We start from the raw sequence: 16,477 nt of genomic DNA, 5'->3' as shown, positions 1-16,477 counted from the left end.
ATATTAAATTTTATTTATTTAAGTATACATATAATTTTTAAACTGTACATTAAGTTCGGCCAGCTAAATATTTAGTTGGGTCAACTATTTGTTTAGTGTTATTCCAACTAGAAATGTATTGTGTTCCTATACTATCTATAAGTTAAGTTGGACCAACTATGTAATTTTTCCTGTAATCATTCATAAAAATATTAAGTCTTAACCACAAAAAACCAAACTAAAAAGGTCAAGTGACTTTTTTTTTAAACTAGCTTCTAAAAATAAAATTGTATTTTAATCACTTTTTACTCTGTATTTGTTTTAAATTTCCACACACGTTTTCAAAAGAGTTACTGGAAAAATAGTATGTAGGTAGATATCACCTACTTCTCTCACGCGACACGCTCACATGTTTAATATTCAATTAAATATCATTTACTTCTTGCGAATGTTTGTTATTGACTTCTATTATGTTGTACACAGATAGTACATTTTTTTTTATAAAAGAAAAGTATATACAACAAGAAATAAGACTACAATTAAAATGATTATTTTACTTGTATTTCTTTTATGTAAGTTTCAATACCATTTATATAATGTGCCCAGGAAAATTACTTAAATCTAACTTAACAGGATTATAATATCGAAAATACGAGACCAAAAAGTTGAACTTTTTTAAATTTGAAAAAAATTAAAAACATAGACCCTCGAGAGTATGTATCTTAACCTAAGACGAGTTCCTAATTCTGTGTTTAAAGCTTTTGGTGACCGACCTGAAATGTAACAAAATAGGTAGATGTTTTATCATTTTTTTCCTAATTTTGATCTAATTTTTTTCTTAAACAGGCATAGACCATTACTTTCTGACTTCTATTAACATAAAGGTTGTTATGCATTTATTCAGACAGTATTGATTTAGTTAGTAGTTTTAATATAAATAATAAAAATATATTTTTTATTAAAAAATATTGTTGTTTATTTAACTGTTTATAGTAAATTACATTTTGAAAAACATTTAATATAAAATTTAATTAACCAATAATACCTAAATATTATTTTTTTAAAAATCACACTATAATCATGGTTTACTGCCGTTAATACTACTACATAGTATTTATAATAATAATATATATTTTTGCTACTTGATATTACTCGTTTATCTTCAATTTGCCATTATTTTATAATGCCATATCATAAAGTACTATATTTTAGTTAATTGAAACGATACCACTTCCTGTGTTATCTGATGAATGCAAATGTATATTGCAGATCAATAGATCTTTTGCGAGCAATGTATTTGCCATAAGTTTTTTGATCATGTTCTTTTATCTTATCTAATAAACTGTATAGTATTTTTATTTTTATTTTCTCTTAATACGAATTTCATTAGCATAATATTACAATGAGTCATAAGTTATAACTTAAAATCAACTCAAATTTTTAAATAATATATATTGTTGTTTTTTAAGACTAAAAAGTACCATAATCGACATTTTATATTAGCAAAATAAATCGAATTTGATAACTAAGAGTTCAGACCATAAATGTATTAACAATTTCATTGTCCATAAAAATCTGTTAAGTCGCCAGCTGAGTCTGCGTCGATAATTTTTTTTTAGGATGTTGAAGGATACATGTATGTATAAGATATATGTATATATATATACTATAGGCTGTAAAACTGTTTATAAAAATTGAGATTGTATTATTTTTTTTTACCGGTTTTAATTTATAACAATAGATTGATACACGTATACACGCTAAGTAGTATAACGATTACACAGCAGTTAGAGATTGATTTTAGACGGTAATAATATTATCATACGTTGCTATTTCTTGATGACTAACCACGAGGTTAAGCTACAAATGTATTTTTTCATTTTGTTTTCTCGGTACCGAAAACGTATATCTATATACACATTATATATATATCATATAATTATTATTTACATTGGCAATACTTACTAGTTACTCTATAGTTAGACGTTTAAGTTTAACTATAGTATACAAATAAATACCTACTTGCATGGTTCGGTTAAGCTACGAACTAATACGAGTTAATACAAGTAAAGCGTTTATGGTATATTCATTTCCCTAAATCTAAACACACAGTAGACGCTTTTTTTTTGTGTGTATTTTACTTCACCAATTATTATTATTATATGGAATATAAAACAGCGGGTATTGTACACCGACGAGTCGTTGGCGTCTCCTTGAGGGGATCCTCATTAGCAAACTTTAAAGTTGACAAGAGCTTTTAAAGCCCACGTCATTTGTGCGGTCCGCCCCTAAGGGGTCCTTTACAATGTGCGTTTAAACTGCAACCCCTTAGCAGCGTATACCAAGGCATTGGTGGGTTTTGTAAAATGATTTTCTTTGAAGGACAAATAAGTGTTGTTTTTTTTTAGTTTAATCTATTTAAAAGAGATCTAGCGCTTCCATAAAAAGTGTATAGAATATGGATTTTTATAATAATTTATACTGCGAAGTATGTATTTTATTTTAAACTTCATTACACATGGAAAAATTAATAAATTAAAATTTGAAAAGTTCAAATGTGGGTTTAAGTTGTTACGTTACTTTAATAACATGCCCTCGTCGTCATCGTATAAAGTGTGATCCTTAATTTATAGAATATTTCAACAAAGAAAGATTAATCTAAAACTCTTTCAACATTCTAACTAAAAACAATTTTTATTTATTGTTTTTTTTATTAAAAAACAATGTTTTACTTAAAATATGTAGACAGAGCCTATTGCCGACATCTAATTCTAGTTTGTACATACGTTCATTAATTGTTTTAAGAACCATTAAATGCTTGGTAATTCCTTTAATATCATTTCGCGTTCCGTAATGCCCAGTATAAAAATCTCATACATTTTAGAAAATTTATTTTTGTTTTATTTTTTTATTATTATTTCCCTCGGCGGCAAAGGCCATTGGGTTACATTAAATTATGAAAATCTATTGTATGCAATTAATATCATTAAGTATAGGCACTGTATTTTCTACTGGGTCATTATTCATTAGCCCTGTCTATTTGTTTACCTGGCTCTGTCTTGAGTTACGACGCGAAAGATATGCTAAATTGTTAAAACAAAAAAATATTTAATATTTTAGGCTTATGGTTTGCGTGTGAAATAGTTAAATTATTTTGTCTAAAATGTATTTGAAAAAATTCTTATAGTTTACATTAGACATGAAGTCAATAAACTTCAACGACAATAAAATCTTTATTTTCCAATTGTTAGTGTTAAAAATTGTCCAAAAAGGATCTTGGCTTTTTATCCGTCTTTTGTAAAAATCCCAAGAATAATAAGCACGAAGGTTTGTGTGTTTTCGATTTTTCTTGCTTCCGATAAAAACAAATATATATATATTATTTTACATATTTACTCTGTATATGTGTGGATCAAGCGATCGTATAACTTATTCAGGGTAGTATATAATTACTCGTGTTTCCTGTATTAGGAACATACGGCGCGGCGTACAACGCGGGTAAAAATCCTTGTATTACAAAAATGTCTAGGAGGCTTGTAGTAAATCATGTACTATATATTATATAGGGTGGTATAGTCGCGGCTTCTAATTTCATTCGTGTTTGTAGTAAACACGGCACTTTTACAAATCCGTATAATTAATCACTTTGGGCGTTTAACACTAATTTTGGGGGTCCCTTTTTCGCCGACAAAATAATAGCACATAACACTTATTTACATATGTGACAGCGGGTTTCGGTTCGTTTGAAATCGTTTAGCGTTGCCGTCGGCGTGGCCCCAAACACCTATTTCTTTTTTTAATTTTATTAGAAAAAAAAAAATGTAACACGACACCGGCATGGCAGCAGCTGCGTTTGCACGAGATATTGTAGATTGAATATTTCCAACCACGTTTACTCTCGCGTGTCTACATAATATTTGATATTATTGTGAAATTCACATCAGATATATTTTGTGTATAGAAGTTTACAGGGAAGCACTATAATCGAGGTCAACAAATGGCAAATATCACTACAGTCGCAAATTTGGGGTGTGCCGGCAAGCAAGACGGGGGGGGGGGTGGTCAAGTTTTCGATTATTGTTTCAATATGCGCACAATGCTATTTTACAAGTTACGGCAATAGGAAAATTATGTACCGCCGACACATGTGGTTTCAAGCTAATCGTAATAAATGTTCATGTGACGCCAACGTGACCGTGTTGACTGAATATATTTTTGAAAATGATTATTAAATAGTTACAAAATCGACTGTGACTTATAAGAACAGAATTGAAAAACGACATGTCCTTGGAATTTTCGAAACAAATAAAACACCATTGCCGATGGCTGTAGTTATTGTATTCGTGTAAATTAATTTCAACAACTAAAAAACCTATAGATAGAATTAGAGTAGAAACAAAAAACGAAACGACGGCGTTCACAAACACATTGAGATGTGATTTTTTTTAAACACGAGTCGTGTACTCTTTGTATGTGTCATGTGTTGTTTGAAAATATTATGTCAAACGAATTTTTGGCGCGCAGATGAAGAGCAGATATTTTGATTTTTCGACACTTTAGAGCCGATATTGGCGCGCGATACGAGTGGAAACTCGCACGTTAACCACACGCCAAAATCAAGCATAATATTTTATTTACACCGTACGATGAATGTGGTGATAACAATGGTAACAATACTTGCAGTATTTGCGGCGTGGACAATAACAAATAAACACACTTAAAGCGGTGAGATTGTTGTACGTTTTACCTACGCGTGTTTATCTTGCATGATCGCACACGATGTGCTCGCACATATATTATCTGACAGGTTGGAGAGGGTCCTCTCTTTTCTGCGACCGCACGTTTTACATGGCGGAGACGGCCGGTGTAACAATACCATACGGGCGGATACGTGTGTGGATATCCGACTTCATTGGGTTTCATACTATACATACAAGCGGACACACACTCGGTGAATATAATAGTTATGATCACGGGCACGCTGGTCTCGGGACGAAATATCCTTGGTGCAGACCTGAAGGAGAATGAAATGGAGAACGAAAGCTGTTTGGCGAAATGTATTTTTAACGACTTTGACGCATGTCGACGTGACGAATGCATTTCTTCATGACGTTCATTGATGTAATGTGCAGACCGCGAGATACACATAACGCGTACAAGACATAAAAGCCTTGTCTATTATTTATGACTTACTTCCTCTCAAACCAGCAATCCGAACATACGTTGAACATTTTGTTTTATACTCGAACATTACATTACATCGTTACTAATAGCGTATTTTGAAAATTCAACACTTTTTACACTTATATCAGCACAAACTATATCTAAGGCCCAAGAGCCGTGGGCATTAGGAGTGGGACTTTCAGAATAGCAATTTGCTCAAAAAACGATAGGTGATACTATTTTTATATAATTGAACAAAATTAATGTAATATCATTGTACAAATTGTTGAATAACAAAAAAAAAAAAGATTAAATTGGAAAAATGTTAATTTTATATATTTCTTTATTTAGTTTTTACTTTGTAATTACCTTTTCATACATTTTTTTCTACCAAATAAGAACCCACTAAGACCCAATAAGAGTCCAACATAAACGACATAAATTAAACCACATTTCATGGGAAATCTTCTTTGAAAACGTCTTCGTTTTACAACACAGCACAATTTCTAAATACTTACCATTGCTAGTTGTCCTAAAGGTTTATCAAGTTGTGAAACTCAAACGATAACATCCATAATTTAATTTTTTAATGAATAGTAGCTCACTAAAAGAGTATATTTTTATGCAGTGGCGTATATAGGATATAATTTCGGGGGAGGGGGTTATAAAATAAGAATAGATATCATTATTATTATAAATTAACTTTGATTAAATGAATTTGCATAAGTGCCGTACCAACCACAAATTTCGGGGGGGGGGGGGGGGTTGAACCCTCAAAACCCTCCCCTACGCCACTGCTTTTATGAGACAGTACTGGACCGGTCCAGTCGCCTCTACGGATTCCAATATAAAGTGTAGTGAGGGATGACTGATGACTATTTTGGTTCGATCGGATAAGATAGATTAATCCATATTAACACGTCACTTTCGAATTGGCGAGGTTATCTTGTTTTAATATCTTTCCCACTGTGTATCCCACGATCCTCTGTGTATCTATAAGAATGCCCGCATTTCACACAGGCCGTATAGGAAACGAGTTAAAAATGTTCCTATGAGAATCCGTATAGATTATTATCTTTGGTATTATTCTGATACTCGTATCAATCGTTACATAAAAATGCAATTTATAACATCTTCAACCTTTATTAGTTTTTTTCAAAACATTCGGTCATTTTTATAAGCCTACTGGTTATAAACACTAGTGTTATAATTTATAAATCAAAGGTATAAGTGACTTGTCCGTAGGTATTCTTAAAAAAAATGTATTTAGTTCTCTACTTTTGAGCTGATTTAGTATTTACCAATTGTATCGCCGAAATGGTCTAAATAGTCTATAAGCACAATTATTTTTAAATCATTTTTTAAACCTAACAAACATCACAAGATTCGATCTAAATGCATACATTCATACTTATATTGTTATACACGTTTTGTGTTCACTTAAAAAATGGCAAAACATTTTTAATAAAATATTCTTGGTACTTCTTTATGCATTTATGATTACAATGAGAATATCTAGACTGAAAATAATTTCGATTTTGGATAATCGATCAACCTAATGTAATTTAGATTTTAGACTTATTGATACTCCGATAATAATTTCCAATATCTCGAAATTAACCGAAAAAGTCAATATTACCGTAATTTCTTAGTGTTTTCCATCTTTATAAACATCAAATAAAAAAACTACGGTTCGTTTAAAAGGTTACATTAGTAAACATAAACCAAATGTCAAAAAATACCGTGTAATTTATATTTGAATTATATTTAATATTAAAGTAGTACGCATTTAATATTACACTTACTATTAATTTACACTACACGACTTACATTTTGAACTCAAATTAAGTGTAAGGAGATGTTGGCCTTTCTATAGAAAAAAACTGTACTTTAGTTAGTGTAAAACAAACATACTTTAAAGTACTTCAGAATAGTAGGTAACATTAATAAGCCACAGCTAAATGTTTGTTTTACACTAACTAAAGTACAGTTTTTTTTCAATAGAAAGGCCAACATCTTCTTACAGCCGTACATTTTATTTTTACTTCGTTAATGGCTGTGTTAATACGTATCTTAACTAGGCTACGGCCAACGGATGTGGTGTATAATATAAGAAAAATATTTACAAATAAATAAATCTTCCTATTTATGTACATTTAAAAACTAAATTATGAAAAAGTAAAAGTAGAATAAAGATGCGGTAAATGGCTAGAAAGGGATAAGTGTGAAAACAACTTGTTAAGTTGACTTTACTGAATAAATCGTATTTTTTAATACAGATACAGTGAAGTCATCGTTAAGGGGCATAGGTACGCCGTAAAATTATATCAATAAGTCGTTTTGGGGAAAAAACTAGACTAAACGTACATTGATTGTACAAATATTTACAATATCATTATGCTAAACTGTTTTTTTATACTAGTTATGTACCTACTTAAAATATAAATATTTATTTATTTATTTATATTTTATAAATTGACGCCAATCGGCTTTTTTAAAAATAATATAAATAAGTACATACAACAGTATAAAAGTAACAAAAAAACAGTACAACAAAAGAACTACTACTAACAATAAAAATAAATCATAAGCCTTCGTACAAAACTATACAATGTCATTGTATTCACGCATCATCTTAATTAGGGGGGAATTTTTAGCAAAATTCGTTTTGCCCAAAGGTAAATAAAAGTGACTCTGAAGCCTAGTATTGCTGGGTACAAGAGCATTGAGTCGCTCCAGTAAATATAAAACATAGACTTTATAGGTTTTAATTTTACGAATAAGCAATTTAAATTTGAAAAGTATTGTATTTCTGTTCTGTTCTGTTTATGAGCTTTAATCTTTCTTTTTTTTTTTTTACAGATTTTCAAATATTGTGTTAAAACAAATATTTTTTTTTTTTGTGTACGAGTACACTGTATACGTAGGTAAATCGTATTTTTACATTTTTACCTCCTAGTCTTTTCGTTCAATATTTACCGAAACGGTTAGGTGTTCAAATATTGAACGTGAAGACTGACGACTGAATTATCATTTCATGAACCTTATATATTATTATTGGATATACATATATATCGTGTTTACAATGGTATTTGCTCCTCTATACATACTCAATAGGTAATTTTATGCATACAGTAAAATATTGTACAGGCACCTATTATGTCGATTTGTGCGTGCGTTGAACCAACTAGATTGTAATTCTTAGCTGCAATAAATAATAATATTCCACTGCCTGTTTGTTGTTATAATATAGAAAATTTTGATTAGACTGTTGGGACTCGGGCGTAGTGGAATGGCGTTTATTTTCCTTACACGTGTGGACCTTCGACACTAATGTTATTTGTGATTAAAACGCCGCCGCCGTGTTTAATATTTATGACAAATATTATTATTATTATTATTATTTTATTTTCGCGCAACGGCAGCAATCCGAAGTCCTTGGGTCTACCACGATAAGCTAATCACAACAATAATCCGTATGAGTTTTTTTTTTTTCACTCTCTTTACGACTTGTTTGTTTTGCGAACTAAGCTGATTCCGTTCTGCGGTCCACATTCAGAATCGACATCAGCGTGTGTGTATAATATACACTGTATAATAATATCAATATATAATATAATATATGTAATATCGTGGCAAATGCACGCAGTCCCGACTCCTGCTCATTGCTCGAGCGCGGGTATAAACACAATAATTTCCGTAGCTTATACTAATAATAATAATAATAATAATACATTGGACATTGCTGGTATTACTATTATTGCTGTACACTGTATCGGCGAACTACTTGCTGACTTATATTGCCCGTTTTGTATTACCGATTACGTTTAGGGTCTAACCACCCTCTCCCCCCACCGTTACCATATACTGCCCGCTGTCGTAAAACACGTCGAGCCGGTAATTCTACACTTTTATGTACCGTTAAAAAAAAAGGGAAAAAAAATTAAATAAAAACATATCACAATATGTTATTATTCATATAATACAATACTATACACATATAAGGGTAGACATTTTTAATATTTACCAAGTATAATAAGTTTTACGCTTATACATGATTTATTTTCACAACTTCATAGATAAATAATATAATAATAATTTAGTAATTATATACATTTAGAAATTTAGTCGAGAACATACATCTAGTTGAGCTTACCTATGTATCTAAAAATTGAACTACTATTAATAAATTACCATTATCATTACTACGGGTGATGTGTGGTATTACTACCGTCATTACTGTGTTTAAACTATGCGAATGGTATTCTATTATTATTATGTATGTATTATAATATTAATACAGTATGCTGTATCGCAAGGCAGCATGCAAATTTGATTTCTTTTTGATAAATAAAGCTGTATCTCTCTAAGTACTTTAACTGTAATTTGTAGTTGAAAATGTATTTGTCATTTCTTAAGTTAACACCAACCGTCAACAACACCTAAACAATATTCGTTCTCAGGAACAATAATAACATTAATAACGCCGTGGCGTTTTAATTTTTTTAATATCTATACTTAATATGTTTTTATAAACAAATGAAAAAGGGGGGGGGGTATTATTTTTTACGATAATGAATAATTTTGATTATGTTTAAGTTTTAAAAAAACTAAAAATGTTACGGCATAGAAAAAATTGTTCTCTATCCATTGTATGAATGTTATACGGTTACTGTAAGTACTGCCCTTACATACTAATCCCTAGCGTTTCCACTTTTCGCATACAAATTACAGGTGTGTAGGCTGTAGCAATACCTCTGCTTTTAATGTCGATTCGATAATATAATATCTACAGTTTTATTTTAATGAATACCCATGTCGGGTAATAATAATGCACGGATTATACGTTAACGCTGTCAAAACAAGAGTAGACTCGGTCGTTTTAATACTATATATATATATATATATATATTATTTAAATCCGACTGCGCGTTTAGGCGCTATTGTTTTTTATGGGGGCCAGACGGTATTTCGTTTCATTTCAAATGTATAAAAATAATAATAGTCGTACATATATAACATGTCCTATATAATAATATGTGTGTACGTACGTATTGGGTTTTTGTTTTGTTTTCTACACTATGACAAATCGGCTTCACAAACGTGCGAGTAATCGATTTTCGGACACCTGTGCTGTGTCTCGGCGGCGGCGACGCACACACACATACTTACAACTGTCTTGACCGAGCATAAGTAACACCACGGCCTGGCTCTTGTGAATAGGTTCAATATAATATTTATATATATATATATATTTATAACAATAAATGCTCTGCACAGTGTATCGGGGCGGTAATTGATAACGGGAGACGTTAACGCAACGTGAAATTAAATCAGTTTAACGCTTATCATTATTACACACGTGTGCCCGGCCGACGTGCGACGGTATCCACGTGTGTGGTATACTATAACTTAGGACCGGGATAGTCCTGCAAGTTACTTCGGGATCGCAGTATACATATTATAATACTCGTACAGACTAAACACTATTCACTGTTGTAACATGGTATAGGGAACTTTTGTAAAAAGTAATAGTAAAACAATTATTTTTACTTTTCAAATACAGTAAACATTTTATGAAAATATTTTACAGTTTGCGACCAAAAATGATAATCAAATATTTTCATGATTTTTTTTTTTTAATGCGCCGTAGAGAAATTTCGAAAATCATACACTATACACCGATACTTATGGTATAGGCCGACAGGTACGGTGGTAAGGGACTGGAGTGGAGGGGTAAAAAAAGGTAGACAGAAGGTCGCCTCGGCCGCCAGGCTCCTCGCAGTCTGGCTGACCTGCAGAGACCTTTGTGTCCGGCAGAGAAACCTTTCGGGATAAGTCACCAAAGGCCAAAAGGACGCTTTTTATTGACGGCCCATGTACAGCGTTCTTTTTTTTTTAAATTTCCAACAAATTTTCGGTTTGTTTACATACATTTCACGTGTTACCATCGCACTATATACATTGTCATCTCGGTAGAACACAGGGTTTTCACAGGTAAACCGCTCACGAGTCTATTGTGTATACGCTCACGTACATTATACATATTTTATAATACACATTTAGGTCCCAGTACGAACAAAACCGTATTATTTCCCTATATTAGATATTAACCAGTCGGCATATATTTTACCGTGTACAGTATCATCTTCTACATGTATAATAGATAGTGAAGTGAAAATAGTTTAACTGTTCTAATTCAAACTATAAACTTCTTGTAGATTCCATACAGCAAAAAATAAAATTAACGTTTTCAAATTGTTGTTAAAATTTGTTAAATCATGTTTCATCAGAATATTTAATGTTAAAATAATATTAAACAAAGTGTTGTTCAATATTAAAATACACAGACAATTTTAAGTATAACATGTCATTTTTTTTTTTTTTTTTAATAAAAAGAAGAAGTAGAGATAAATTGTGTTGACGGGGCGCAATGCGCATCAATGCTAAAATAAGACAATAAAACAATCAATGAGATGGCTATAGGCAACAGCATTTTCTTGACGAGTACGCCACCGGTTCTTAGAACATTATTACACATGCTATTATAATAAATGGCTTCGAGTAGTGGTGTATATCGCTAAGGTACAACAATAATGGGTGTCAGGGTCATGGGTTTTTGTCGCATGGGCATCCGTTAGTCACGGTTGTGGACTTTTCATTTGGTTTTTTATACTCGTGTCGAGTGCGAGTAACGGCCAACAAATCGCACCAGACGACTTGGCACCGACATTAACAGGAGTACAGGTACAAATACACTTATACATGTGCCAATATACAATATATATATATATATACATACACATATATTTAATATTTATACCTACCTATAGATGTAGGTAGGTATACAGAGTATAATTATTTATTGACCGCACGACGGATTGCAAACGACGTCTGAGAGAATACCTCGGTATTATTATTATTACAATAATAATATCTGTACTGGACACCCATATCGAAGTGGTGTCCACTATGACAATAGCATGTAAGCAGATCATAGCAGGTTAGGTAAATCGACTGCCAGTGACTTATACCTGAATCGCGAGGGATAAGCGGCGAATACGAAAAAAAAAAATTAAGACGAGTCTATTTTTTTTAAATATTAAAATTGTCGATGTTCGATGAAATATTAAAAATATTTACATACAATTAAATAAAGAAAAAGTTTCTACCCCTTCTATGGGAAAAGGTTTATGGTATATTTTTGGTTCGTCAACGCTTATCCGTAGTTCTATGTCTAAAGAATATTTCATATAAATATGGAACTAATTCGACTATTTTTAAAAAAGTTATAGAACCCCGAAATTTTAAATATAAATTATAACAATGTAAATTTTTGGGTGTCTTCCTCGTTTTTGAAGGGGAGGGGGTAAAGTTTTAAAACATATGTCCCAATAAGGAATCTTTCGAGTACGATTTCTGATTATCTTGCTTGTTATTTGAAAAAATCAGTACAGCGGTTTAAAAGTTATCGTAGGTACATATTGTAAAAACAATACCAACCTTCCCAGATCCGAATCGGAGCTAAATGAAATCTATGCGTTAAGATACAAACACATTTTTATGAACATTTTAAATAATTAAAAAAGGAATGTGATAGTTTAACGACCCCAAATAACAAAGAAAAAAGTAATAAAAAAGTAACTTGACGCGGTTATTTCAAATTTAGTTTGATATTCATTTTAATAATCTATGGCATGCATGCTCTAACTGAGTTTTGAGCTGCTTTGACTCTTTGTACACATGACTGTCTTCTCGAGACTAGATCATTAATATAGTCTTTGAAATAATATAAACTTTTTAAAGGAAACTGCGGGTGTCTAACTTTTAATTCCTGTACTAAGTAGAAACTTAGTATACTTAATCCGTAAATACACAACAGCTATCAGCTGAATGTACGGATATATTGTGACGCGTGTCTGGTGGTAAGATATTCGGTTGTCTTTAATCTGTGTGGTGTCAAAGCTGTTTGTCACGTCACGTGTACACAATATATCCCATAGCTCGTTCGCATTTTTACCGTTTGTTCTGTTATTACAATATAATATTATGTCTAAACGGAAAGCGTTCATAATTACTTTTTTTTTTTTTTGTAATTTTACGAACAACAGTTAATTGTTTAAGACCACATAAAATACCTATTATTGGGCTTTATTCGATTAGGGTTCCCTCGCAATTTTTATTTTCAATTATACTTCACGAGGACATTATTTCCATTTTGTATACAACTGCATTCAAATGTAAACTATAGCTTTGTTGTACTGTAATTGTAAAAATTTAACAAATGAAAATAATTATCTATGCATGTCCTATATTATGTCGTCTGGCAGCGCTGGCAACGTAAAAAAATACAGAAATGTTTTATTTCAATGCGAAATTCGAAGAAAACAACATCATACGTACCTATCCTCGACGGTTCTTATAACCTTGCTTATAAGCTGATCAAGTGTGTCGCCATAAAAACCGCACCTATGTACATACTAGTGACAAACGAGAAATAAACTACATGTGCTTGAAAAATGTACACCTATACCCGGGCACCATTATCGTAATTCCACTTGTCACTAACGTCTGAGCTTACAATTTATACTGTCGAATCGCATTCATTCATTATTTTCTACCCTAACACTCTAAACACACCATTTTGTATAAATTATCATCTCCTTTCTCGGAATATACTAACTGCAAAGTGCAACACAAGAGTCTTTGCTAACGTTTTACGTTAGTACGTTTGGATAAAATTGTAGTATTAATTCCAATTTTCGAGAAGAGGGAAAGTTATAGAATTTCATTTCATTATTTTTTTGGGAATTTCGGTTAAAAAAAATATCTAATAATCTGCATAGAACATTTTTAAATCGTTTAACCACAGGCGTAGCTATAAAAGGAAATGAAAGGAAAGCGTATGCTAGGAAAGTTCAGAATTTCCATAATATTTAGGTAAAAAAATGAGCCTTACATTGGGGAAGGGCTTATGTATTTTTTTCATCATTGTAACGGTACAAGAGACTATTTAATAAGCGTTGACATGTAGATTTAAGGTAACCTTGTTTATAGTTAAATTAAAATAATATGTTATATTAATCTATTTAAATGTTAGTTCTTAATTTCAAAAAAATTAAAAATATACTGATTACCTACTTTGGGCGGTGGGATGATGGGTTTTTATTTTGGGTTGTCTGCTGAATTATACAAAAAAAAAAACAACATATTTTTGCAGCACAAAACACAATACACAAACTGGTGTACTTAGTTTAGTATTTTCAACGATTTCAAAATCAGGCGATACGCGAAAATATTATTTCAACACTATTTATCCAGTATAAGTGTGCGGATTAGTGTTTTAATTTGATAAAAGGACTGGTCTTTTACCGGGGACGTGTCGTGTTTTAAGTATAAACACATACACCAAAGGGATGACGAAGGGTTAGAGCGATTTTTGCCGCCCATTGGCAATTGAATTCAATTACGTTTTGCAAATCCCGTATAAGCACTCGTGTCGGCAGGGACGAGGGGAGTTTGAGTGTTTTTCTTGTTCTGGTCCCCTCGAACACACAACCGATGGGTTGCTCTACAAGCATCTACTACCATTAAAATGGTTGATCTTTTTTGGACGTGTGCCGGAATTATTTCAGTCTACAACCGGCACGCTCCCCAAAATCCGCCTCGTTCGCCCTTGTAGGCTTGGTATGTTGAATACAACTGTACAATGAAAAAAAATAATATTAACACATTTTTAAGTATATCGATTTATTAGAACACTGTACAGGTGATCCTTTAATCACTGATTTTCTCTGAAAATAATTATAACCTTGTAGTTTATATTACAGTATTAAACAAAATTCAACTTTTAATTTTTTTTTTCGTAAATTTTATAGTTTTATGAACTTAAGAAATTTAAACGGTAACTTTTTTAATTAAAAATAGTTTACTTAAAGTTTTGACTAAGTCTGTAACCAGTTTGGAATAATTATTTTTAAAGTTACTAAATTTTAAACTTGAATAACATTAAAAGTAAGTATTTAAAACTGATTATCGACCAGTCAAGGTGTTCAACAAATTGTTCTAAATTGAAAAATGTAATTAAATATGTGTAAATACGTTACCATTTAAGTTTCAAACATTGATAAAGCTCTGGATAGTACTTAAAAAAGTAAATATTTAGTAATTTATCATAGCGTCTATTTTCAACAAGTTTCACTATTTTTCCCGTTATTATTGGTTACCTGTAGCTATAAACCATCCTAATTTGTCTAAAGTGGTCGTAGGATTTAAAATGTTTGATGATAACTACAACGTACTTAAAAAAACAATATTAAATAATGTCTTTGGTTATGAAAAACAGAAAAATGTGAATTTTTAAACAAATCATATAAACGAAGCTATTTAAGATATCAACAAAAAAACAACGACTTACAGTGTATACTAATGTTTATGTTACCATACTCTACGAATTGTACAAAAATGTATGACCCATTAAAAAATACCTAATTTTACACTTTAAAATTACGGCTTATGTGCCGTATATTTTTGCTGTCTAGAATTATTGTTTTTGTACTCTACAACGTTGGCCAAAAACATTGGCCGGTCCTCTTTTTTTCTTTTATTTTGGGAAATTTTATAGTACATGATTATTAGGATGGTCCTTATGTGAAATTTGGAAAAAAATATATAGGTAATGTATACAAATAGGCACTCATTTTAGAGAGGAAAAATGTAAATAGATTTGTCAATTTTTTTTCCATTATTTGAAACCTGTCTGGCGGGAGCCTCGATATTTTTTTTCCAAATCCCACACAAGGACCACCCTAATAATTATATTATCAAAATAATTATAAATGTCGTGGTGATTAGTTTGATATCGCGTGAACTGATTTTTCGAAAACAGCTATTACTGCTTGACATTGGGGTTATAAAATGAATAATAATAATTTCCATTGGAATGACTGTGATTAAATATTATAATGTGTTATGCGTATACTCGTTTGAATAGGCATGACTTTTGCGGATTAACGAGACTCGAGTTAGGGGTGCCCTCAAGCGGGGGTTAGATGGGGGTTACTTGCATTATTGTCTGTATAATATATTAATATGTTGTACGGCCAACTCAACACTAAACGGGTTCTGGAAGGAGGTAGAAGTTATTTCGATCGTCGATTAACACGACCGCAGATTCACTTATACATAATTTGTTAATCACTACTTGACGAGTGATAACCCATATTAACTACAGGTTAACACATTTCAAACGATGATCGGTGATACTGGCCGATTGGTTTGTAGATAAAGTTGACGATTTGGCCGTAATCAACAAGCAATAACAATCAACAGGCGA

The 16,477-nt window shown here is 31.5% G+C and overlaps 1 protein-coding gene across 1 annotated transcript in view; it reads left to right on the top strand.

Annotated features, from left to right (window-relative positions):
• Positions 1-16,477, top strand: part of LOC126842926 (single-minded homolog 2-like) — a 32,845-nt gene that overhangs the window by 769 nt on the left and 15,599 nt on the right. The gene's annotated exons all lie outside the window — the stretch shown is intronic.

Source organism: Adelges cooleyi, unplaced genomic scaffold (genome assembly GCF_023614345.1).
Source record: "Adelges cooleyi isolate 19-005CV unplaced genomic scaffold, UGA_ACOO_1.1 ACOO_flye_CR_arks_rails_tigmint_CR_PRNA_574, whole genome shotgun sequence".
NCBI lineage: Eukaryota > Metazoa > Arthropoda > Insecta > Hemiptera > Adelgidae > Adelges > Adelges cooleyi.
Note: the sequence above shows the minus strand (reverse complement) of the source record. Positions and strands in the feature narration are given on the sequence as shown.